The 20556-nt window shown below is 38.1% G+C and overlaps 1 pseudogene; it reads left to right on the top strand.

Moving 5' to 3' along the window:
- The first annotated feature begins 11199 nt into the window (after positions 1–11199).
- Positions 11200–19208, top strand: LOC116460990 (phosphoglycerate mutase 1-like; annotated as a pseudogene).
- The last annotated feature ends 1348 nt before the right edge of the window (positions 19209–20556 follow it).

Below are 20556 nucleotides of genomic sequence, written 5' to 3'. Positions count from 1 at the left end.
TGAGACATTATCTGTGGATGCCTGAAAAGCAAGTCAGAAGGAAAGGCAGGACCAGTCATGCCTCAGCAGTCACCAGTCCAGGGAACAGAAGAGACACGTCACCTGTGGCAACAGCCATTGATGATCTGAGCAGTGAACATCTTTAATGGTTCTGTGGAACTTCACAAACCTCCTGCCCTGATGCACCATCTCCAGGGAGAGTAAAGAGAGGCTGGAAAAACAAGAAAGGCTGAATGATCCAAAATCAGGAATTTAAGCCAGAAGTAAGTGAAAGTTGGCAACTGGAAGAATGAGTCCACAGGAGGAATATTAGGACTGTTATAGAATATAAAGTTATAGAATATAAAGTTTATTTTATGTGTAGAACTCATTATCATTTTATATACATGTATAATCCAATGACAAATACCTTCAAATATTTAGCAAACTTGGGTATATTTCCATGGAAAAGTTGAGCATTTATGAAAGTTAAGAAATATTTAAGAAATTAAACATCTTTCAAGTGTTTTTTTGTTTGTTTTTTTTTTTTTTTTTGAGACGGAGTCTCGCTCTGTAGCCCAGGCTGGAGTGCAGGGGCATGATCTCAGCTCATTGCAACCTGTGCCTCCTGGGTTCAAGCAATTCTCCTGCCTCAGCCTCCTGAGTAGCTGGGACTACAGGTGCACACCACGGCTAATTTCTTTTGTATTTTAGTAGAGACGGGGTCGCTCAGGCTGGTCTCGAACTCCTGAGCTCAGGCAATCTGCCTGCCTCGGCCTCCCAAAGTGCTAGGATTACAGGCATGAGCCACCGCGCCCGGCCAAGTGTTCTTTAAAAATTGTGCTTCGTGACAACTCTAAAGATAAGCCTATTCTAGAAATCTCCCCATTGAATGCTTATTTTAATTTCAACAAACTTGGGATAATAGTGTAATAAAGTGTCATATAGGTATTCTTCATATTTAATAATTATTAATGCTCTACCATTTGTTTCATTTTTCTTTTCATTTTTTCTTTTTCTTTCTCCACCTTCCTTTTTAATTTCCTTCTTCCTTCTTTCTTTCCTTTCTTCCTTCCTTTTTTCCTGAAGTATCTTAAAATACAAATACACTCAATAGATGTTTTCTAAATAAATAAATGACACACATGTGTGGCTTTAAACGTCAATTAAGAAGTTATTGTGGGCCAGTTAAAATTACAAGTTGTAACTCTTTCCCCTTTAGAAGTTTTGAGTCATGAAGAGAGGAAACAGATAAACAATTATAATTTAGTGAACTAAACACAATAATCAGAGTATGAACGGGGATAGTATGTAAATGAAAGGATGTAAATTAATAGGAGGAGCATAATAGGAAGAAAAAAGATGATAGAATGTGATGGAAGAAAGGCTACTATGGTTAGAAGGAAGAGCACTGGGCACCAGGAACACTTGTCTGTCCACGGTATGTAGGAGGATAGCGTGAACAAGGGCAGTAATTCATCTGAAAAAAAATTCAGATTTTTACTTCTAGATTTTCAGGAAAAGGTAAAAATGAGAATCAAACATACTAAACACATTGTGCAAGAGACCAATATTCCCCTTTTTGATCCTCTCTTCACCCACCCCTTGGGGGAGGCGCTTAAAGTAGTTTGTATGCATGTGGAAATTACATACACACATACATACATGTAAACACATGCATACAACATATAGCACAATATGTATATGCTATGTATATTTATATGGTGTATCTACAACGTAAGATATATGTGTGTATATATGTGTGTACAAGTTTCATTTGTGTATGGTAATAAAACAAAACAACCTTTGATGTTAAAAAAAAAAAAAAAGACGAAAAGGCATGAGAGGAGGATGTGTTACCTTCGGAAACTGCAAGGGATGAAGCCTCAATGAGCCACAGATGAGATTTATGGAGAAGGGGTGGAAGACGAGCCTAGGGAAAGCCTATAAAGGAACAGCCCTTTATATCCTTATATATATGTTTTAAATCCTTAGATTTAGGGGTGTTTTTCAGTTTTAAGCTGAAAGGAACGGATCAGATTTAGTTTTGGAAAAATCAATGGGAAAGATAAACACAACTTGGTATAATGTAAAGACTAATGAGATAGACAAAATTGGCAAGAGTGATAAAAAATGAAACAGAAAGGTTACAACTAAAACATGTTAGGGGTAAAAGAAATATATAACTGAGCTCCAGGTAGGATTTGAAAAGAAAAATAAATTATAGTGAACAACTCGAAGCCAGTTCTGTGAAAAATCAAATAGTGAAACATTTTTAGGCAAAAGATAACATCAAAACTAACTAGAAACATGACAGTTTTATGATCTTTCAATAAAGAAATTTAATAGTTAGGCCAGGCGCGGTGGCTCACGCCTGTAATCCTAGCACTTTGGGTGGCCAAGGCAGGCGGATCATGAGGTCAGGAGATCGAGACCATCCTGGCCAACAAGGTGAAACCCTGTCTTTACTAAAAAATACAAAAAAATTAGCCAGGTGTGATGGCGGGCGCCTGTAGTCCCAGCTACTTGGGAGGCTGAGGCAGGAGAATAGCATGAACCCAGGAGGTGGAGGTTGCAGTGAGCCAAGACTGCACCACTGCACTCCAGCCTGGCCCACAGAGCAAGCCTCCGTCTCAAAAAAAAAGAGAAATTTAATAGTTAAAAAATTCAACCCACCCAGACAAAACAAAAACATAAAAAAAACTAGTTTCATAGTTCTAGCAGATTGTTTCATAAGCAAATACTAACACATATTCAAAAATCAATAATTTTTTTACTATTCAAGAAATCACATCCTCTCCTTTCCCTCCCTTCTTCCTTCCCTCTCTCCCTCCTTTCTTCTTTCCCTCCTCTCTTCTTTCCTTCCTTCTTTTCCCTCTTTTATTCTTTTCCTCTTTATATATTTTATTTTTAAGGGTGGCATTATCTTGGTATCCAAATTTATAGATGATAGTACATGAAAAAAAAAAAGCTTCCTTAGAGCACCACTGATGGCCATAGGTACAAAAAATCCAGATAGAATATAAGCAAGAAAATCCAGCTTCTTAATACACAGACACACATACACACATATATAAACACCATTAGGAAAAGTTCGGTCTATTCTAGGGAAGCAAAAATATTTTCATTAGAAAAATCTATTAATGTAATTTAGTATAAACTGATTAAAAGGAAAAAATTGTAATTTTCAACGGAGGCAGAAAAAATTATTTAATAAACCCATATCTATTCATTAAAAATAAATAGTTCCAAATTAAGAATAGAAAAAAACCTGTTAAAACCTGATCGAGCAAATTGTATTCTTAAAAATAAATGATGGGAATATTTTCTTTGAAATCTGCAACAAAATTAAGACACTCACTGAGAGTGTTCCTTTTAGTATTGTGTAGGAGTTTCTAAAAGGAGTTCATTAAGATGAGAAAAGGGAATTTTAAAATATAAGTATTGTAAATAAACAAAATATTCATTATTAAAAAGTTATGACTATTATAATTGTCAACATAAGAAACAAAACCAAGAGTTAATAGAAGAGCTTAAGGAATATTACTAAGTACAAAACCTTTATTTAAAAATGCATCTCTAGATATCAGGAATTAATACTTGGAAAACACTTTTTTAAAGGTATCATACAAAATGTTCGTAAATATATAAAAGTATAATACAGTATTCAAAATCATAAAAGAGAACATCAGTAATTGAGAGATAAACCAAGTTCATGGGTGGCAACACTCAAACTCAATATTATAAAAATGTCAGTTCTCTCAAAATTAATCCATAAATTCAATGCAATCCAATCAAAATACCAACAGGGTTATTAAGAAACTTGAAAATTTATTTTAAAATTCATAAGGAAGAGTAAAGGGCTCAGACTAGTCAAGATAATTGAAGAAGGACAGTGTAGGGGTTCTTAGTCTACAAAACAACAAACATTATTATAAAAGTGCTACGATTAAGAGACTGTAATACTGGTTTAAGAATAGACAAAGAGACAAAGAATTCAAACAGAGAACCCAGAAACTGAATCACAAAATCTGGTCAACTTGATTTATGACAACGACAAAGACTAGTAAAGAAAGGATATGCTAGTCAATAAAAGGCACTGGGGAAATTATCATCCACTGAAAACAAACGGTATTCCTACCACAAACCATATGAAAAAAATATTGCAGTTGAATGAAATGTTTCAACGTTGAAGGCAGAAAATCTCTTTATGACTTTGGTGTTTTGGGAGTATTCATTTTATAATACACAAACAATAGAGAAAAAAGAGACGATAAATCCAATCTCACATTGTATTAAAAACGTCTGTGCATTAAAAGACACAATTTAAAATGTGTAATGACAACCTACAGATGCAGAGAAAAGGTTTGCAAGGTATACACACAACAAAGGAGGAGTCCAATACCTTCTTGACGCATGTAGACAAGTTTTCTATCTCTGTCATAACAAATAACCATGAATTTGTCCGCTTAAAGAACACAAATTAATTATCTTACAGTTCTGTAGTCAGACACAGGACACAGGCCTTGCTAGGCTAAAATCAAGGTGTTCTATTAGAACGGCTTTTATCGGCCGGGCGCAGTGGCTCACGCTTGTAACCCCAGCACTTTGGGAGGCCGAGGAGGGCGGATCACGAGGTCGGGAGATTGAGATCACGGTGAAACCCCGTCTCTACTAAAAATACAAAAAATTAGCCGGGCGTGGTGGCGGGCGCCTGTAGTCCCAGCTACTCGGAGACGCTGAGGCAGGAGAATGGCGTGAACCCGGGAGGCGGAGCTTGCAGCGAGCCGAGATCGCGCCACTGCACTGCAGCCTGGGTGAGAGCGCGAGACTCCGTCTAAAAAAAAAAAAAAAAAAAAAAAGAATGGCTTTTATCAAAAAAAGAAAAATATTGGCAAGGATACGGAGAAAAGGAAACCTTTGTACGTTGTTGGTGGGAATGTAAATTATTACAGCGATTATGGAAAATACTACAGATGTTTCTCAAAAAATTAAAAATAGACTTAACATATGATCAAGTAATCCCACTCCTAGGTACATACCCAAAGGAAATGAATTCAGTATGTTGAAGAGATATTTGCACTGCCATGTTTATTGCAGTATTAGTCACAGTAGCCAAGATATGGAGTCAACTAAGTGTCATCAAGTAATGAATGGATAAAGAAAATGTAATATGTATATATTATACACATACACATATACATACGCAGTGGAATACTATTCAGCCAGCCTTTAAAAATAAGAAAATCCTGTCGTTTGCAATAACATGGATGTACCTGGAGGACATAATGCTAAGTGAAATAAGCCAGGCACAGAAAGGAAAATATTGCATGATCCCTTATATATGAACTCTAAATAGTTGAACTCATAGGAGTAGAGAGTAAAATGGTGGTTACCAGAGACTGGAGGTTGGGGAGTTAGGAAAAGGTGAGCGAGTACAAAGTTTTGGTTAGACAGGTGGAATTTGTTCTGGAGATATATTGTACAGCACAGTGACTGCAGTTTATAATAATGTGCTGAAGATTTGAAAATTGCTAAGAGAATACATTTTAAATGGTCTCGCCGCAAAAATGATAAGTGTGTGAACTGGTGGATATTTTAATTAGCTTGATTTAATCATTCCACAATGTATGCATAGATCAAAACTTCATGTCATACCCCATAAATATATATAATTAAATAAAATGAAATAAAAGTAAGGTGCTGTCAGGGCTGCATGCCTTTTTAGAAACTCTAGCAGAGATCTCTTCCTTTGCTTATTAAGGTCATTGACAGAATTCAGTTCCTTGTATTGCAGGACTGAGATCACCGTTTCCTTGCTGGCTATTAGCTGAGGGCTGTCTTCAGCTTCTGAAAGTCATCCATATTCCTACCTCCAGCTTCAGAGCCAACAACGATGGGTTTGGTTCCTCTCATGCTTCAAATCTCTTCTTCTTCCATCTATCTCATCTCTCTGACATCTTTTTTTTTTTTTTTGAGCCGGAAGGTCTGGGTTCCATTTATTGACAGCAGTTTATACACATGGATTTCCTTCCCATAGTTATTTCCTTCCCAGCGCAGACACAGAGCCCTTGAGAAGGGCAGTCTCTCAACGAGGGAGCCAGGAATGCAGGTCAGACACATCCTTGGCAGGCACGTTCACTCCCAGCAGGATGCAATCCTTCAAGTTGGAATTCCAGTGGGTATTTGAGAGGGACCAAGGTGGGGGGTAGACAGGGAGACTTCAACAGGACTCACAGCTCAGTCCAGGCCCCCTCTCTCACTATCCGAGTCCATCCAAGTTTTAGGACCCTGGGGGACAACAGTCAGGCCCTCCCATCTCAACAGGGCAGATTCTTCAATCTGTGCCGAGTTCACACACGCTTGCTTCCACTGGTCGCACAGTTAAAGAGAATCAGCCTTATGGTCTCTGACCTTAAGAGGTCTTCTGCTTTTAAAGACTCATGTAATTCCTTTGGGCCCACTTGGATAATTCAGGATAATATCCTTATCTCAAAGTTCTTTAATTAATCACAGCTGCAAATTCACTTTTTCTATGTAGGGTAACATACGCAAAGGCTATTATTTTGCCTGTGGGTATATCCATCTCTACCTATGCATGTATCTTAAGATGAATATAATTAAAATTACCCAGTTTTTAAAAATGGGCTCAAAGATATGAGCAAGGAATTTAAAGAAGTTCAAATTGAAAGACGTATTAAAAGATTCTTCATATCACTAGTAAACACTGTGAATAAAAATTAAAACCGTGTATCATTTTACCTGACAACAGCTGATGTTGGTAAAGCTGTGAATCAGTGGGAATTCTCACATTATTCTGATAGAACTTAACTGTAGAAAACCACTTAGGAGAGCAATTTCATAATTCTGGTTAAGTTAATGATTCTTACCCGTCAATCCAGTGACTGCAGCTTCATGTAAGCATCCCTGAGACAGTCTCATGCACAGCCAAAAAGGAGACAGGAACAAAGATTATTATCGCAGCTTGATTTGTAATATAAAAATAAGAGAAATAAATGTCCATCAATGAAACATTGTCTAATTATTTTGTTTCATTTCATTTCATTTTAAAGCTGTGAAAATACGTGATCTAGAAATATACTCACGTAGATAAAAGAATCTCCGAAGATATTAAGTGAAAAAAATCAAACTACAGAATATACTCAGAACAACATAAATTCTACAGGACTTGCAAGCACACAAAACAAAAATATATACTGTTCAGTGATACAATCATATGTAGTAAAAATTATGAAGATATGTGTGGAAGTTCTTACACACACACGGGAGTCAAGAATTTAAAATTCAAGAAAACAGTTTCAAGTGGGGGATCAAGGATAGATTGGGAGAATGCAGCTCCATTAGTACATATTTTAAAGTAAAAGATGAACAGATATGTACTTGTTATTTTTATATACTTAATCAACATAAAGAATTTTATAGTTTTATAAGAAAAACATCACTAGGATTGAGATGAAGGAAAATTTGGAATGGGCAGGTAGAGATGCCATAAAGCTAAAATGGCTATTGCAACAACTACATGAAAGATGCTAAGATGCCAAAGCAACATGGTGGTGAAAAAATACAAATGAAAAGATAGATCCCAAATATATTTTGAGATTTAATACGCAAAACTAATTTAACAGAAGGGCTTTAATAGTAGATTCTAGGATGCATTCAACTTTTTGATTCTGGTGACTGTGAATATCGGCACCATTGACCAAGATGTATGGGGAGGAACAGGTTGCTAGGGAAGATAATAATTTGAGTCTACAATTTTTTGGCAATACTTGAGATGAAATTAAGGTGACACTGGGTTAGCTACTCAGTAATACCCAAATACAGTCTTCATGTAATCATCCCTTCCTAAGAGGGCCCCAAGAAAAATACATGTACAAATGGCATAGTAGTAAATAATACTCTCTGGTCCACATTTGAATGCAAAACTCTAAAAGACTGGACGTGACTCGAACTCCTGTGATCCAGACTTGAAGTCATGGCCAAACTTCAAGTTATAACAGTGGACTTTATTACTTCAAATGAGAGGAAAAATTAATTCAGAGTCTCCCAGCATAGGAATCGGAACACAGGTTTCAATGCAGGGCTACAGGTTTATAGAGTAAATACAGTGGAAGCAACAACAAAATGTTGGCAATGTCTAGGCAAAAAGGCGCATCCGGGAGAAGCTTCATCGTCTGGGAGAAAAAGAAAGTCCCCAGCACTAGCAATTTTCTAGTCTAGGGAAAAAACAGTGTGGTCAATAGCGTAGCCCTTGCCGTTAAGTTGCATCCATACCTGTCAGCCCCTACCTCTGCATTTTCAAGGCTCCTTACTGAAAACAGACTGACTTCTCTGCCTGAGGACATTTTGTGGGTTTTGTTTGTTTGTTTGTTTGTTTTTCTCTGACCAGTGAGCCTGCTCCACTGGCATAAAAGGGAAGATACAACAGGTCCCAGAAGCAGCCATTACTGTTGAGTACAGGAAGTTGATGTATATGTACCGCTTACTCAATCCCTGGGCAGGGTCACTTTAAGGCTTGTACGTCACTGTTTCCTAGAGTTTCCAATGCAGCTCCAGTTGCCTGCAGTGCTAACTTTCTTGATAACACATCCACTTTCCTGTATTGACTTTCTTCTCTGTCCTATCTCCTGTTCTTACTCTCCTGGTGCATGTCCCAACTAAACAACATGCACTCAAGCTTCATGGTTTGCTCCTAGGGAAATTCAAATAAACAGAGCAAGACATTCAAAATGGCAGTGGGTAATGGAATAGAGAGGATGAATCCCAGCAGCCGTCTCCCTCAGATTTTGTCTAGTTAGCTGGCGAAAGATGACTGAAGACTCCCAGCATAGCTGGTACTCCAGTGCACAAGCTCCTGGCACGTCTTCAGTATTGCACCCCAACACCAACACTGACAGAGACTTTCCCAAAGGTGTTCCATCTGTGTTGTTCTGTGAAAACACCATAGGTGGCTGGTAAAGTTTGCTTAGTAAAACAGAATAACACATTAAATTTATATTGCCATCACTCTGGCTAAAAGAATTACTACTGTGTGGGAAGAATTTCTGCTTGTGGAAATACTGTTAATTGACAGCTGGGAAAAATTGTGGTGATGAAAGTTAATTAACTCTACCAGGTTTCTCTGGATTTTACAATACCTGCCATTTTTAAAGGCCACTGCCAGCAATCTTGGCAGAACAAATGAAAGAACTCTGCAATAGTAACTCAAACTTCCTAGTTCACAGCAAAGTCTGAAGTGAACCAGAGGCGCTAGCAGGAAAAACATTCAAACAGTTCAAACAGCTCTTGGGAGAAATTGGCCATCACCAGCTTTCTTTCAGATAGCTGGAGCTTCCAGTTCCGTTTTGCAAAATATAATGCATGTATGACTTGTATCAGAACCCCTAGTGATTTAAAAATCACTTTTAAAAATATGTGATCTTGGGACCAACCTCAGATTTACTGACTTTGAATTTACTGACATAGAGCTTAAGACTCTACATTTTTAGCTGGCTCATAAGGTAATCCTTCTATAATCTCGAGGTGAGAATCATTTATACTTCCTTCAGTGCTACCAATTTGAGTTGTATTTAAGTTAGCAAGCATTCTTTTTAAAATAAGAAAATTAATGTGTTTTCAACCATTCACATATGAATATTGAATTTGAACTAATGGGAGCTGAGTTCCACTAAAGCAGTGGTTATCAAACTGCATTCAGAATATGCAAAAGCAAGCATATGTTTGATTCAAATTCTGTTTTTAAAATATTTTAAAGCTATATTTTAACAACCTACATATTCAAATGTGTCACAACCCAAATTTTTAACACATTGGAGACAACCAACTTAAGCCATGTTACCACTTCGACTAGGCTTTGTGCTGACTTCTAATAGTTTTCCACTATACCTCTGCATCTATTGAACTTAGAAGAAGGTCATAGACAAGAAAGGTTTAAATTCTGCTCCGATGGCTCTTTGCAGGAGTAAGCATTTCTGCACATATAAAATTGTACACCTGAGTCCCAAACAGAAGCTCATACTCATCATGTTCAATTATGTGCCGGGAAGGTCCATGAATAGCAGTCTCTGCACCCAGAACGTGAAATGATTCAGTAAGTGAACACAGAATACATTTAAGCATGCTAATGTCAGAGTTTTAATCTTTATAAATGTTAAGTGTTTGATCTATCATTTATATTCATACATTTTTCATAGTATTTCAGGTAAAGGTGATAGGATCACTCAAAACAAGAAATGGATCAAGGGTTAAAGAAAGAAAAAAGCCAAAAGAACTGTGCTGATAGAATGCAGAGATTGAGCAGGCACAAGAAAAATTCACACACTATGCTATATAAATAGCAACTGGTTTTTCAGCCAAAGGGGGTCCCACTGGTGAGAGTATGAAACAAAAGTCTTGTGAAAATTCTTGGGATGAGTCTCTCAGAGACAATAGAGCACAGGAATAATTATTAGGCATTTGGCTTCACCTTTATAAGGCAAAAGTGCCCAAGTGCTCCTGTGTTTTATGCAGTGATATTTTTCCACCTTTTCTGTATCCCTTTCCAACTTACAATGCCATATTTAAAGCAAATATAGTGAGTATAAAAATAAGGATCTTGGTTTCTTTCAGCATAAAAATTACAGGGCTTTATATAAAAACTGTATGCAAGCAAAGTTTAGATCCAAAGATTAAAATACATATATAGATTTAACATTTTAAAGAATAAAATACACTATGGCATCATTCAAAGGAGTCACTAAATGTGAATAAACAGAAGGGCAGGCTACTCTGGTGCAGAGTCATGCAGCAACAAAATGCCATCAGTACCTTTGCCTGATGAGAACAGGGAGCATGCAACAGCCTTTATCCAACATTTGATCAATGAGTTTGTAATCATTTTAAATTTAATTTGATTGAGCAGAAAAAGGACTGACCCATGGCCATCTTGACTTTATTTTTTAAGCAATCTGAGTATTTTTTGAGGGTGTGTTTTTGAAGATAAACATCAAGAAGATTTACGTTAGAAACACTGGAAATTCGGGAGGGGGATGTATTGCTAAATGTTTATATCCATTTTCAACGTGCCATTGTATAATTTGGTTTCTCTATGTCAGCGTACCCAGACTGAAGGGGAAGAAGAAAAGGCACAAAATATGACAGGAGTAGAGAATTTCATGAAAACATTGCTCCCAGCCAGCACCACGACCCCAGCTTGCAGCCATGGCTGCCTACACGCTGGTGCAGACCCAGCATGGCCAGAGTGCCTGGAACTTGGGGAACCGCTTGGGCCATAAAGAGTGAAGTGCAGCAGGCAGGCGTTGCAAGATGCTAGCTATGAGTTTGACATCTGCTGCACCTTGGTGCAGAAGAGAGTGATCTGAACCATCTGGACAGTGCTGGATGCCATTGACTAGACATGGCGGCTTGTAGCAAGGACTTGGAGCCTCAGCACTATGGGGGAACTGACTAACCTCAATAAAGCAGAAGCTGCTGCCAAGCATGGTGAAGCCCAGGAAAAGGTCTGGAGGCCTCCTATGATGTCCCACCCCCTCCCATGGAGCCTGACCATCTCTTCCACAGCAATGTCAACGAGGACACCAGGTATGCAGATTTCACCGAAGATCAGCTACCCTCCTGTGAGAATCTGCACCCACTCCCTTCATACTCTGTAGTCAGAATAGCACCTCTGGGGCATAGGTTCTCAGTCCAAGCCAAGAGAAATCTCCCCTTACCCAAGAGAATTGAAAGGTAATAACTCAGGTTTCTGCCAGTGCTTTGTTTACTAAGGACCTGCTTGAGTAGGAAACAGGAAGGAATCATGTTAAGGCATGACCAGTGAGGAGAATCAAGAGAGCCTATTTGCTCTCCAGAGGCAGTCCTGTACTCTTTGTAGTCAAATCAAAGAGAAGATCTAGTCATTCCCATGGAGATAGATGTAACCTGCATGATGACGTGAAAACCATTTTCTCCCTGACCCCAGAGGAGCTGGCTCCAGATAAATGTAATAAATGTAACCTGCATGATGATGTGAAAACCATTTTCTCCCTGACTCCAGAGAAGCTGGCTCTAGAACTCTTCAGAAGGTTGGGATTAATCCTGATTTATGTTTATACACAGCATTTATTTTTATAAATATATACCTATATAACTATATGATAAAAGTATATATATTATATATACTTATAATATATAACAACACATATGCTTATAATATTATATAAGTATTATATATATTTAAGTAGGTATATACATATTTTTATATTTTACACACACACACACACACACACACACAATGACCCCTTTTTTAGGCTTTTAGTGTTGGTTGAAAGAGTCCTACATGTGATCATGAGAAAATGAGCCATTCCTCACACTAATATGGGATAAGCTTCTTGACCTCCTAGGGGTTGGAGTACATTCTGCTATGAACCTTAGATTCCCTTTCCAACCTTATTTTGTGGCAGTGAAATGCCTCTTGACCATGTCCAAGCGTGTCTTTCACCGTCTGATTTCTGAATCATGTTCTAGGTGTTTGGCCCTATTACATGGGCCTAGTACTCATTTCGAGAATTACTGTATTAAACCTTTTTTCCAGATCAATATAATAAAGGAGTAATACACAATTTAAAAAATGCTGAAATATGTTCGAGAGAGGTGAACACTAACTTTGATGCCAATACTTGTCAAAAGTGTTGAATGATAACACAAATGTAATTTTATAAGAGTGCCTTTCCAATTAGATCTTTGTGAATTCTCTGAAATAACATGAATGATGATGTCTAAATGTTATCAGACCTGCAGGTGTTCATAGGCAGCCCTAAGGTGAGGGGTTCCAAAGAATATTTCTGTTTAAATACACATGCAAATTTATCTTTATCTATAAATTGTGAATAGAGAGTGAGGAACCATGGCCTCGTGCGTGCATACAGGTGCTCCTTTTCTTGTAATTTTATCTGGATGATACACTGTGTACAATAATGGGGTGAAATTCATTGAAATGAAGCCTCATATGCCCAAGACTTACTAGACCTCAGTAAGAAGAGTGGAGGTGCCAGAGCAGAGGATGAAGGTAACAAAGTTGTGGAGAGGAGGAAGGGACTGAATCCCAGAGTGCATATAAGCTGGGTTCCCTCCACCTCATTGCCTCTTCCCTGAACTGGAGTTTAGCACTGGTAAGAGGACACAACATTGAGAGCAAAATGACAGTAGTTCCTTTGAGGCTGACCCCCGTGCTTGCCCCCACTTTCATAGTTGGAGATAATGTTGGATGGGGTCAGTGAATCCTGAAGTATAAAGAGATTATCCAACTGCACTTCCAAGTCAACATAGCTGCCCAAACTTGGATGCCTTGTTGGGCTAAATGAACTTGATCTGAACTTCAGAAAATATAAGACATTTTGTTGCATGCCAGGTAAAAAAATATATAATTTGATTTTTCTGAAATCTTGAGTAAGTCTCTGAAAAGATGAGCACTGAGAAAATTGTTTAAGTGAATTGCTGAATCTCATGTTACTGAATGTATTTAGAAAGCATTTTTACCCCTCCAAAAGGGATGTGTATTAAAATTCAATAATTAAAATAATTGGATAGTTAGATATTTAAAATAATTCCTATTTTGAAATTAAATTTTTTTATTCCATTTTCAAAATTATAGACATATTTGTTTGAAGTGTATTTTAATATTTCAAAGTGACTTATGAACTTGTTGCCATTTGCAGCAACTTATTTGTTGGCATCAGGAGTTTTTAACTCTATATGCAAAACGTATTTTACAAAATGAGAAAAAAATATATGACAAGGTTGGCTTAAGACTCTGAATGCCAACAGTAAGTTTTGGTGTTGTATCTGTGTTTAGGCAACATCCTCAATAAACTCTTGGTTGAATTTACAATAAGTAAACCTAACATATTTGAAACTGAAAATAAATATATAATAAAACAACACTGTTTTTATCTACCTATTTATTGGAGGAGAGTGTAAAACTCTCACTATAAAGAGCATTTACAAACCACAGCTCTCAGGCAAGAAGAGTGGATTTGAAGATGACATGGGAAAGCATAGGTTAGGGGTGCACATGAGGCCTGGGTAGGGCCTCTGTGGGTGCTATGAGAAGAGGGAGACCCTAAGGAGGGAGGAGGAGGGGGCAAGAGAAGGCTGGAAAGGGGCATAAAGAGGAAGATCCGAAAGCATATTTTCATCCCCAGCTTTTGCCAGATAGTACTTCTCTCTACCCAGGAGAGAGAGAGTCTGTTCTTACATTAAAGTTTCAGGACAGGTACCAATTTGGAGTTGCCATTACAAGGATGTTTTCTATTAAGAGGTCACAGTGATTGGTGACTTTTTTATGTCTACAATCACACATCAAAATTGCATCCTAGACCACATCATTCTAAAAGTTGAGAAAATCTGCCTCCTATGAAGTAAACTGATCACCTTTACAAACAGGATAGAAAATTTAAAAGGGTTAATAATCTTCATGAATTAAAAAATGCTTTAAAGAAACCTCAATTTCTTTCCCTCTCAGTACAGTTGTTTTTAAGGGAGAACAAAGATGCAAAATTAAGTCAAAGTTCCAATTACAGAAAAAGGTCAAATTAGGATAAAAAATGTACAGAACATGATAAATAGAAATTAGTTGTAACCTCTTGGGCAACTTGACAAAAGTGGGAAATGAATTGTGTGCTCAATAATTAGGGTGGAAGCCCAAACACACTGGGCTTTGAGCACACCTTGAGGTCTTCTGAGGAAAACAAAGCAATTTATTATCTAGGCCAAATCTGAAGAGATGGCCTTGAGGGCAGAGGGCTTGCTGCAGTGTTACCAACTCATGGGGAATTTTAGCTGTGTGATAAGTGCCTGTCAGGACTCCAATGCCAGGAAGAACATTTTCAGATGAAATCAATTGTAAAATAATATACTATGATTAAAGAAAATCAGTTGCAAGCCAAATCATTAAGCGAAACTGCAACCTCTAACCTGGAGTAGCAAGTTGGTACATTATTGTGTTCTGTTAGGTAGTGAGGCAGTAACACATATCTGAGGATTTACGTGTTAGTATGATTTTCTTGGCTCTTGAGTCAAAAATGCTTTTAGTTATGCAAGCAAAACAAGTAGAAATGATTTGTACTCCAGTGACTGTTGGGATTTACTGGTTTTAAATTTAGACGATTTCAAATTTTGTTTGATCATGAACTGCTATCAAAGGGGATAAACATTATATGTGTTAGTTATCTTTTGCCGCATAACACATTACCCCAAGACTTAGCAGCTTAAACAAAATATGTATTTATTATCTCATACAGTATTTTTGGATCAGGAATTCAAGAGCTTCTTAGGAAGCTAGGATTGCAGTCTTTGCAAGGCTTGACAGGGGCTGGAGGATCCACTTCTGAGGTGCTGGCTATTGGTGAGGCCTCAGTTCCTGGCCTGTGGGCCTCTGTAGAGACCAGCTTGAGTGTCTTCAAGACATGGTGGCTGGCTTCCATCAGTATAAATGATCCTAGGAACCAAGGCAGTAGCCATAATGTGTTTTATGACTTCTTAGAAGTCACTCACTGCCATTTCTGCAGCTTTCCACTGGTTACAGGATTTTCATACAGAAGGGAACCACACAGGCATAAATAACAAAATGGAGACCATTAGGGAGTCATCTTACAGGCTGGCTACCAAATTCCCAAAAGTAAATGTATGTGGGCCCTAATCCTCTTCTATCCCTTTCCTATTTTAGGAGGATAAAAACCTCCATAATGCCCTCAAACTTAAAATACTAACCAGATAGAGCCATTTGCCATTCCTAGGAGGAAGATCAAATACAAGGCTGCTGAAAATGGGAACACAGAGGGATTTAGAGCTGTACCAATTCTGGAAATGCTAACACCAAACGGATGCCCAAGAGAATCTGTTTGGGAAACTGTGAGTACCAAGGTTGACCACAAGAACACAGGAAGTGACTTGTTCAGAAAGCTGAACAAGCAGTCCCATCTCAGAGGGAACTGGTGGACAGCACAGGCTGCTAGAACATAACACAGAGATAGACCTCAGAAACCATGTGTGGCCACAAGAGAAAAATCATCCACTATCCTCAGGAGCTGATGTGATCGAAGACTATGCTTCTTGGGAGACTCTACCACTACTGGTACACTGCACTTTTAATTGCATTTCCTGCTAAAATAAGAAATTAAAATCACAGTCTCAAGAATGCTTTCATATACATGGAGGGATCTCAATCCAGGAACAATGTGAATTCCATTTTATTTTTGCCTTTCTCTAAAGGATCCTGATTCTTTGCAACATGCTTAAGTGTGTAAGACATCTGGCTTAGAACCAGTGGTATGCTGGTAAATGCTTAACACCTGACTCTCTAGGAAACATATATATATGTATATATATGTGTGTATATATATATATACATATATATATATACATATATATATACACACACACACACACACACACACACGCACACATATATATATTTGTAGCATTTGACAATTTCCATTTCCATAGTGGAAATACTTCCATCATGGGGTGATAACAAGCTACCAATGTGCTGTTACATGGAGGGCTGGAAAGAGATGAAGATGTGCACACTCAGTTCCAGCACAACACTGCTTACAACACAGACTTAATACATACCATCTTTTGGTCCCTCCTAGATTTTGTCTCTCTGAGCTTGTCTCATGTCTTGGGTAGACATCAGCAAACTTTTCCTTCAATATTTCAGGTTATGTGAACTACACAGTCTCTGTGGCAACTATTTAACTCTGCTGTTATAGGTCAAAAGCTGCCACAGGCAGTTTGTAAATAGTGGGTGCAGCTGTTTTCCAGGAAAACTTCATTTATGCAAAGAGGTGGTGGCCTGTTAGCAGTAATTTTTGTAATTTTCTGAACTGTGATGTGAGTAAGCAGATTCCCTGGAAGCAGAGCCTGAGGCAAGGATTTGGGTATACGTGATATGTTGAGGAAGGACTCTCAGGTGAAACCTACAAGGCAGTGAGGCAGTAAGACAAGGAAAGCAAAGATCTGAGTAAGAATATGGCATGAGTTAAACAAAGTGTAACCTCGGCCTGACTCCATGGAAGAGCTCTGGAGCATAAGTCACACTGCAGCGTTGTCCTACCTTGAAAACAGGGTTTTTCGTCCCCAGGCCAGTCAGTTGTTGGCCAGGCTCCAGAGTGGTGATTATGGAAAAACCTCCAAAGGGTCTCCATCTCTGGGCAAGGTGGTTCAACCAAGGTGGTTTGGAGAAGGTTACAGCTGTGAACTGTTAGCGGCAATGCTCACAGATGACTGTACCAGCTGGTAAAGGGAATCTGGCCTGGTCCGCCCAGTGTCTACTACAGTACAGGTTCTCAAACATTAGTGTGCATGAGAATCTCCTGGAGGGCTTATCAAGACATCGGTTGCTGGGATTCACCTCCAGAGTTTCTAGTTGGTCTGGGATGAGACCCAAGAATTCATATTTCTAAATTCCCAGGTGATGCTAATGTTGCTGATCCTGGGATCACAGATAGACTTCAGAGACCATGTATGTCCACAAGAGAAAGATCATCTACTCTTTTCAGGAGCTGACGTGATTGAAGACTATGCTTCTTGAGAGACTCTACCGCTATACTTGTACACTGCACTTTTAATTGTACTTCTGGCTAAAATAAAAAGAAAATAAAATCATAGTTTTAAGAATGCTTTCATATACATGAAGGGATCTCAATCCAAAAACAATGTTAATGCCATTTTCTTTTTGCCTTTCACTAAAGGCATGTTGCAAAGAATCAAGACACTTTGAGAACCACTGTATTATGATAATAATTCCTGAAAGCAGAAAGCTAAGGGCTTAGATGACCTATAGTTTTTATTATGGCTTATTATCTGAAGGATGGAAGGGGAGGTGTAGGGGAAGAAATGAGTTTCCCAAATGGTTTTCATTCTCTTTGGCTATGGCTTTCCCTTATTCAATAAATCTAGCTTTTACCTGAGATACATTTATAGTATACTGCATGGACTTAGTAAAAAAATTTGCAAAATTATCTAAAGAAAATTTAATAATAAAATCCTTTTAAGGTTACTATGCCCCTGCTTCTGACCACTACCACCTTCTATATTGCATGAGTCAATCTACAACACCTTTAAGGCAATAAGTTATCAAGAAGTATCACTTTTGACTTGGAGCTGATCTTTATCATCCAACTTCCATGATGCAGGGAAGAAAACAAACTCCCAGCTTATCCCCCAGGCTTAACCTAGCACCTGCCTGAGATGTCTCACCTCCAACAAGCTTGACAGTGGAAACTTGAAGGACAGTTGCTATTGCCACACCTTAGGGCAGGTGGAAACAAGACTTTGTGAAGGTGAGTGAACCCAGCACCAGAACTGCAAATCTACAGGAGGAATGCCAGGTCTGTGCTGCTGGCTGGGCCATTTAGTCTTGTCACCTTGAATGTTCCTTTTCTCCAGTGAGTTCACTGTTGGCAGCCTCAAAAAGAAAAGCAGGGTTCCAGTGCCCCTGGTGAACAAAACAATCCGATAAAGAAACTGTTTAACAACCAATTCCCCAGAGATAGCCAGGACCAACTCTCTAAAAAGGCTTTTCTAAAGCAAACAGCTTTACATATGCAAAGATCATTAGCTCATCTTCAAAAAGGGAAAAAATGATAACAGTGCTTCTGACGTTCTCCAACTTACAAACAGGTGTGTGTTCTACTTTTGCATCTTTATTTTCCATTTTAATCTTATAGAAATTCGACATCTGGGTTTTGGTTCATGGAACAGAACCACAAAATACAAAAAATTAGCCGGACGTGGTGGTGGGTGCCTGTAGTCCCAGCTACTCAGGAGGCTGAGGCAGGAGATGGCATGAACCAAGGAGCCGGAGCTTGCAGTGAGCCAAGATCACGCCACTGAACGCCAGCCTAGGCACTGAGCGAGACTCTGTCTCAAAAAAAAAAAAGAGAGAGAGAGAGAATTCTAAAACACTGTAATGTCTTGACACACTAGGATGCTACATCGGTTTGAAGTATGACCAAATAATTTGTTCCTAATGACAAATAGCAACATTTGCAAATAATTAACTTTTTAAAATGGCTTGGAGTGGACTTGAATTACTTTTATGATGTTAATGTCATACTCTTGCATTCTACGGTTTTTGTTTTGTTTTGTTTTTCAGCATGGGAGAAAATCTTGACATTAGAACTCATGTTCCTGGAATCGTGCATCTCCCTGCATTCTTCCAGTAGGGGTGTTTCACTTAGAAATGTCAACGCACTTGTAGATGAAGAATTGCTGGTGTGGCCACTAAAAGCCCATAGAAATATAATGTGAGCCACAAAGTTAAATCATGTGTATAGTTTTAATGTTTCTAGTAGTCACATTAAAAGAAGTAAAAAGAAACAGATAAAATTAATTTTAATAATATTTTTATTTTACCCAGTATATCCCAAATATTATCATTTCAACACAATCAATATAAAAAAAATGATAAATTTCTGCATTCTTTTTAAATACTAATTCCAGGAAATCTGGTGTGTCCAGCAATCTCAATTTGGACTGGCCACATTTCCAGAGCCCAGAAATCTCATAAGGCTGGAAATGACCACATTGGACAGCTCAGTTCCAGATTTATTTCCTTAATTTATGGCAAGAAACAGAATCCCAAGTAACTTGCCCAAGGTTCTGAAGCTGATTAGAGGAGAAAAGGGGAGGTGATCTACGCACTGGATCTCACACTAGCAAGTCACAGCACCTCAATTATACAGAAGTTGTTGCTGATTTAAGTATTTCCCTCCTAAGAAAAAGCTAAATAAGAACATAGCAACTTGGCCTTAGGGAAATATAGTGTGATGATTAAGAACAGAGGCTTTGGGGCAAGAATGCAAGAATGCTGGGATTCCCACCCTGGTTCTTCTATGTACTAGCTGTGTAATCCTAACCAGGCTACTTAGCTTCTCAGTGCTTCAGTTTCCCTATCTGTAAAGTGGGGATGTTAGTAATACTACCTGCTTCTTAAGGTGGTATAAAAATTAAATGTATTAACATATACATATGTAATCACACACATATAGATGTAACATATGAAACTCAGAAAAGTAACTGGAACATAGAAACTATTATGTAGGTGTGGGCTATATATTACTAAAATTGTTCAAAATTTTATGAGAAACAATTCGGGGCGAGTATAAATTATGATCAAACCCATATGCTTCTACCTGACAATCCTTCACTATATTAGAAGAAAAGGGTGTAATGTATCACCACAATGTACTTATTAAGGTGACAGATTTTAGAGCATTTTTATTTTAAAAAAATGTTTTGGCCAAAATGAGCTCCCAAGTGACTTTTTTAATCAAAAAAATCTAAACATAAACCTCCCCGTACTCCCAGTAATTGGGTTTATTAAGGTGTTAATATATGGTTTTTACAGTGTTTTTCCTGATATCTAAAAGGGATGCAGATGAGTTTAGCATTCAAAAAGGCACGCATTTGTATCTGAAATCTAACACAAAGCACAAAAATCATGATTGCCAGATTCAACATGGATCAAAACCGTTTATTTACTGCCTAGTCAGTACAAAATAAGGCCTACAG

The sequence above is a fragment of the Hylobates moloch genome, unplaced genomic scaffold (assembly GCF_009828535.3).
Source record: "Hylobates moloch isolate HMO894 unplaced genomic scaffold, HMol_V3 SCAFFOLD_21, whole genome shotgun sequence".
In the NCBI taxonomy this organism is placed as follows: Eukaryota; Metazoa; Chordata; class Mammalia; order Primates; family Hylobatidae; genus Hylobates; species Hylobates moloch.
Note: the sequence above shows the minus strand (reverse complement) of the source record. Positions and strands in the feature narration are given on the sequence as shown.